This window comes from Rhinoderma darwinii, chromosome 2 (genome assembly GCF_050947455.1).
Source record: "Rhinoderma darwinii isolate aRhiDar2 chromosome 2, aRhiDar2.hap1, whole genome shotgun sequence".
Taxonomy (NCBI): Eukaryota; Metazoa; Chordata; class Amphibia; order Anura; family Rhinodermatidae; genus Rhinoderma; species Rhinoderma darwinii.
Genome location: NC_134688.1, coordinates 265648719 through 265655654, shown reverse-complemented (window position 1 = coordinate 265655654; position 6936 = coordinate 265648719). Strand labels below are relative to the sequence as shown.

Here is a 6936-nt window from a genome sequence, read left to right as displayed (position 1 = left end):
CACATCAATAGACATGTGCAATCTGTAATCCAAAATGAGACACAACTGTGATCAGACTAGTAATGTCTTATTTCTAAGTGTATTAACTCAGCCACTCAGTACTACATTATATCACAGGGTGAACAATCTGTCATTCTACATAGGACTGCAGGTAAATATTCTCACTTATCCTAAATTATAGAGCTATTACAGTTCACTATTATCGCAGCAGTGAAATCTGAAATGACAAACCCAGCTCTGCTATATCTGCACTAAGATAAGCACATATTATTTAACTGCATCACAAGAGGTGAACTTTACTAAGTATAGCCAGTTAAAAAGGGTTATCAGTAATTGAAGGTGCATATTTTACCATCTATTTTATAAAATAAATTCTATCTACCTTATAATAACCCTTCAATATTCTCTCACTTTCTACTTATGGACTAGTCCTCATTATTTGATCTTTAGGGGAAACATATGGCTGGTTGGCAACAATCAATATCAGAAGTAATTAATACAATTAATTTGCAGGAATTAGAAAAAAATAAATAAAAAAATAATTATTTAGTAATTTTTGAATCCGCTTCCCTAGGCAAAGTGCATGTCTGGTTGGTTTATATGGGAAATAGTCTAAACTTTCCTTACCTGCTTCATTGACCTAGCAAGATTCTTGTCATTGGAGGGCCACAGCATTGTGTTTGTTTATGTATCTCCTTATGCCAGGGATAGTTGTTGAGTATGTGATGGGCATCACTACTGATAAGTATAGCTAAGGGTAGACTGCTGCAGCTGGTTCTGTGTTAGATAATGGATGTGAAATTGATACATCAGGTATAGAATAGAGCAGGGTTTTACTGAACTTTGAAGCACAATATATAAATATAAACTATGGAAGTTTATAATTGTAGTTCAATTGCCAGAAGGGTATGTTCACATGCAGCAGATTTGTTACAGACATTTCTGCGACTGAAAATCCATGCATGCAAATAGGGTTGTTTCCTACATGGAATTTTTTTTTTTTACAAATCTCATTTAGAAGTATGGAACATTATTATTATTATTATTATTATTATTATTATTATTATATCTGTAAAATGCAAAAAACTTGTTCCACATATATAAAAGGATCTAGTCTGGAATAACTAGTTCGCACAATATTTAGTTAGAAGAAAAGTGAAGGGAGGAATCCCATTCATTTCTATGTGCTTCAGATGGAAGCAAAATGCATCAGTTTGCATCACTTTTTATCAGTTCTGTAAGCATCTATTTTATATGTTCCAAAAAATTCAACCAGATAAAAAAAAATAGAAATGTATCTAAACTGATATCATTGTATGTCTCAGTTCTCAAGAGACCAGTTGCACAAAAAATACAAAAAGTAAAATAAATAGTGTGAATGCCCTCCTAAGCTACATCCACAATACTGCTCCAGCCTACAACCGGATCATACGTGTGTTTAGATGACAGACCCACATTAAATATCTTCTACATTTAAAAAATGGTTGAAAGAAGACACATTTTCAAAATCTTTAACATTTACTGGCTAGACAGGAGTTGTTTTTGATTTTTTGTTTACCCATTGATGTATATATATATATATATATATATATATATATATATATATGTAAGCTGCCACTGTTCTCTATTATCAGTTTGCCACTGGTAGTCTGCCTTGTGATCGAGAGAAAAGAAAACATCAGTTTTATCTAGATTATCTTATAATTCATTAAGAATGAGAAGATTAACTGTTTGTTCAAGGTAAAACGTTCTAACTTATTACCCAATATAACTACAGATAGTATATTGTAGTAAAGATTACTTAGCTCTGCTCTATCTATCTATCTATCTATCTATCTATCTATCTATCTATCTATCTATCTATCTATCTATCTATCTATCTATCTATCTATCTATCTATCTATCTATCTATCTATCTATCTATCTATCATCTATCTATCTATCTATCTATCATCTATCTCTCTCTCTCTCTCTATCTATCTATCTATCTATCTATCTATCTATCTATCTATCTATCTATCTATCTATCTATCTATCTATCTATCTATCTATCTATCTATCTATCTATCTATCTATCTAACTCATATCTATCTATCTATCTATCTATCTATCTATCTATCTATCTATCTATCTATCTATCTATCTATCTATCTATCTATCTATCTATCTATCTATCTATCTATCTATCTATCTATCTATCTCATATCTATCTATCTATCTATCTATCTATCTATCTATCTATCTATCTATCTATCTATCTATCTATCTATCTATCTATCTATCTATCTATCTATCTATCTATCTATCTATCTATCTATCTATCTGAGATATGACTAGACCTAGCATTGTACTGATATTTATGACTCTTGACCCCCATTAGTGATTTGCCACTGCAATGAAAATCTGATTGTTTCCCTCTGTTCACTTTACTAAAAGAAATATATCTACTTTATATTGCAGAAACCTAGGATCTTGAGTGGACTGACAGGAGGTCTCCCTATCCATACCCTAAACTGATACTATATGTTTCCATGAAAGCATTTATACAGTCATTGACCTTCCTCTAAATTTAAGGTAACCACACATCTATCACAGGCATGTAGCGTTCTCCAGTCTACATTATCTGAAGCTTTTCCCTGAGCTTAGGACAGATCGTCAAGTGAAGAGGGATCATGTTCTCAATCACACAATGCTTCAAGGCATTCTACAGATAGAAGGTGTTGCTGATGTGTTTTATTGCACAACCACAAAGAAAAAATGCCAACACAAATATAACTCCCTATTATAAATAAAGGAGGAGTATTAGAGAATGAAAAACCAGCAGCATCTGCACAGGGCGTGAAGAGGTGTGTACAGGGATGTGGTGGCACCTATCGTATAGTAAAAGTGCTATTTCATGTGTGTATCTTGGATCCTGGCTACTGTCACACTACCAGCCACAAATATTCTTTGACATACAATAGTATTGATAAAAGTCTGTATATATACATAAAATAACATACCTTCCTGGAGAGCGGGTTGTTGTTTTTTTTTGTGGTCACCTAATTGCCTCATAGGCTGCCCTTTCAGTTGGCAAAATTGGTCCATTAGTTCAGCTTTTAAAAGAATCATAGACGTGCCATAATCTAAAGGACACTAATTGTGGTGAAAGGGTTTCATTAAATATTGGTGCATAGATTGTGGATCCAATAAGAGGCAAAATGGTTATATTTACTTTTTTTTTTTACTTTGAAAGCAAATCCTGCATCAGTTGTAAATGATTATGACAGGATTCAGTATCTGAATGTAACAGAAATGTTTCCATTCACTGTCAGCAAGCAGGGATCTTGCATCAGTCAGAAGCTGACACACAATGTATGTTCAAAAGTTACATACGTTTAAATTCTACAGTTATTAAGCTTTAGAAACACCATTTAACTGCAAAATTAGGATCAAAGTCTCTTACAGGTTTCCGATTTATAATCAGTGTAAATAATAAATAATGAAACGTTTTTTTTCAAAACTATGTATAAGATAACCCAGTCACAAAGCTTTGTTTCCAATAAATAATTCATTATGTTTGTGAAAGTCAATGTTGTCTCCTTTTTTGGTTTGTTTCCTTTTTTGTTTCTCGGGGGATTCTCTATTGTGAGCTAGCGGAGAGCAAGGGGCCCATATACTATTCCTGGACAGGGATGCTCTCTGTCTGTGTCCGCCACTGCAGCAGAAGACCACCCCATCTAAAAATGACTAAGGTGTAACACGTTTTTGGGTTAATTCACAAATAATCTATCCGTGACTTTATTCCCAATGTTCAAAGTGTTTACAGTTCTTTTAAAAGTTCACATGCCTTTTTCTATTGGGTTCCGTCAGTCCAAACTAGCACTGGATCCTATATTAACATGTACATTCCATGAGTGTTTAATTTACTCTTCCCATATGGAGGTCACACATTTCTCCTGCTGCAAATATCCATTTCAATGGCTGTGTATAGGGATGAACAAGAGATAAAGACGGATGAATGAAAGTCTCGCCGACCCCATCAAATGTACACCATAAATATTATTAGCTATTGTTTACACATTATTATTGTTTTCAAACCTTAAAGAAAATCTGCTTTGGGAAAATAACCTCAAATGAAAGTTCTCCAGTGGCACATACTGCACCCAAAGACTGATATCTTACAAAAGTGACATAAATGGGTTGATTTTTTTAATATAAGCTCGAAAAGTCTAGAGATGTTTCTCTAGACAAGTGTTTGTACCAGTGGGGAGAGTATAATTTAGAACAAAAAGGTGTCCTTCCATGACAGATAATAATCTCTGCCGCACTGAGGTTCCCATCTCATTTCTTAATGCAGCAGTAAGAAATTGAAAAGGCCATGGCTTGAGACTGACAGATAGGTGGTTTGGGGTGTAACACCTGGCAACCTCATCTGGCAGCAAAAGTCGAGCAACCGAACTGTCAGACCTGACTAGTCAGGGGCATGGGCATTACAATATAAAGCCAGGCCCCCATGGCGGTCTCCATTACCCAACCCCCCCCCAACAAATCCCTCTCAGGTTTGAAAACAAAATGTTAAAAATGTATACACCCTTCCTCTTCTGCCCAGGAAGCCTGCACTGGATTCCACTCTGCCTGGGCTTGTCAGCCCAAGATCTGCGCTGTGGCACGTACAATGTCCTGACGCTGGATGTTGTGTGCTGCGTCGCATACAACATCCTGGCGTTGCCCGCGGTCAGGACCTTATCTGTGCCATGGCATAGAACTTTGTAAGGGACTGGCATGTCAGTATAAGGGGGATGCAGGGGTGAGACCCCTGTGGGCAACCTTCCGCTCTGGGCCCAGTCGCACCACCTGTGACCGCAATCTTGAAGCCACTGGTCAGGGGCATAGCTAGAAGAGGTGCCGATGTGGCATTTGCATCCCAGGCCTGGCGCCTGAGGGAGCCCAAAGGACGCTCTGCCACAAGAATTTTTAAGACAATACACCAGTATTATAACTGGCACATGGTAAGTAAGCGTGTGTGTGTGTGTGAGGGGGGGGGGGGGGGCTTATACAGATTTCACATTCATTTCCTTACTGTTTCCGGAACTACCATTGGCTTCTGTGGGAGTTTCGGAAGAGTCTTAAGTGGGGGACCGCTCTCTATTATGTTTAGTTGCTCTAATAGGAGACTTTTCATACGTACATGTCACACTGCGGAGTCAATTACATGGTAAGCCAATTACCTACCAGAATGTTTTTAGACTTTCAGAGGAAAGCAACATCCACAAAGGAAAAGCTATTTCTACATACCATAGTTTTATTTGTGAACACTTTATGATTTATTTGTTTACAGCCTGTCGGAGTTAAGGGATGAATGAGGCATTTTTACATGTAGTGAAAAGAAATGAAATAGGGCAGGCAAAATTGGTAAATCATTATACAGTATATCCGTGTACAACCTATATATAAACATTCAATGGGCAATATCTATTAGTGCAGTACGAAACAAGACTAATAAAATAAGCTGTGTATTTCCAAATGTGGTCAATTGTGGCATTGTTAAGCAGTGGCATGTGATCTTTCAAATATGGGAAATGGGGTTACACACACAAGCGAAGTACGGGTGTGCCCCATTACTGGGGGTGGAGTGTACATTTCCTCTGACAGTTAAGGAATTTCACAAGAAATGAAGGAGTTATAGCATTGTTTGCTAGATATGAGTTGCTTTGATTGTAAACTGTCAACATGGCACTGCCCATAACAGTGTTGGAAATGTGCCCATAAAAATGTATACAGAAGCACATGCAGATCACATATCAAATTGTACCACGTAGACACATAAGAATTAATATACAGATTTTCCAATATATCAGGTATTGATTAGACATAGAAACAAGATACATTTGCTCTATAAACTCGTATCCAAGCTATCAATTCAAATTCCTTGTGTGACCCATGAGGTTCTGTCATCGGAGCATACACTGTAATTTGTAGAAGCTTGTAGTCTGTTAAGGGGATACAGAACATAGACTGTTGGAAATCAGTCTAGAGCCCGATGAGAAATAAGCCGAGGGTTTGCAGGTAACTAAAGTTTTCCACACAGCCCCTGCAGTAAATATGGATTGCACCTGCAGTTACAAGACGGTAATAATAATGATATTATTTTCTTTTTAATTAAAACAAGGAGTTTTCGCCCAATCAATTTCTAAGTTTAATGTCCCTTTAATCCCACTTAGATCAGGATAAACATACAATAGAGACCTTCAATAAATGTGACGTCTGTCCACTAAGTCCCCTTAATGCATCGGTCATGTACAATAGGAGCTCCTTAAGCAAACTGAGTTGTCATAAAATTCCAAGTCCAAATTTAGGGACAGTGCAGAAGATCTACTGCATCAAATCTATTAAAATGGGGAGGGCTTGCCAATAGCAACCAATTAGATTGCTTCTTTTACTTTCAAAATGACATCTGAAAAATGAGAACTGAAGTCTGATTGGTTGCTATGGCATCTCCTTTATTATTCTTTGCACTGGTTTTAATAAATATCCCCATTTTGTTTCACAATTGCCAATATTTTTACACAAAGTTAATCTTTTCTAATTTTCCTATAGTATAGGAATAGTTGATTAACTTTATTGAGAGCAGAAGGGAATAAAACGTACCTTTTTACCTATATGGAGCACTTATGCACCGCGTTGCACATTTACATTAAGTACTTCCTGCACTGTGCCATAAATGTACAGCGCGGGAATAGCATGGGCACAAGAGATGTGCCTGTGCCAACCAGTGTCAGCTGCAAAGTACAGCTGAGTTTCCTGCTGCTACGGCCAGGTTCGGAGATAACTAGTGACCGCAGCATCTAAGGGGTTAGACAGAAGGAGGGGCTTTTTCCATAACACGAATGAAGTAATGGTGGAATTGCAGTTTATTTTCTATTCCCCTCCCCCAAAAAATTAATAATACTTAAT

The 6936-nt window shown here is 36.8% G+C and overlaps 1 long non-coding RNA gene across 1 annotated transcript in view; it reads left to right on the top strand.

The window, feature by feature from the left end:
• LOC142741130 (uncharacterized) overlaps positions 1 to 3482 on the top strand; it is an 8503-nt gene extending 5021 nt beyond the window's left edge. The window contains exon 3 of the long non-coding RNA XR_012881006.1: positions 2461 to 3482. This is a non-coding gene — a long non-coding RNA (uncharacterized LOC142741130). The remainder of the gene's footprint in view (positions 1 to 2460) is intronic.
• The last annotated feature ends 3454 nt before the right edge of the window (positions 3483 to 6936 follow it).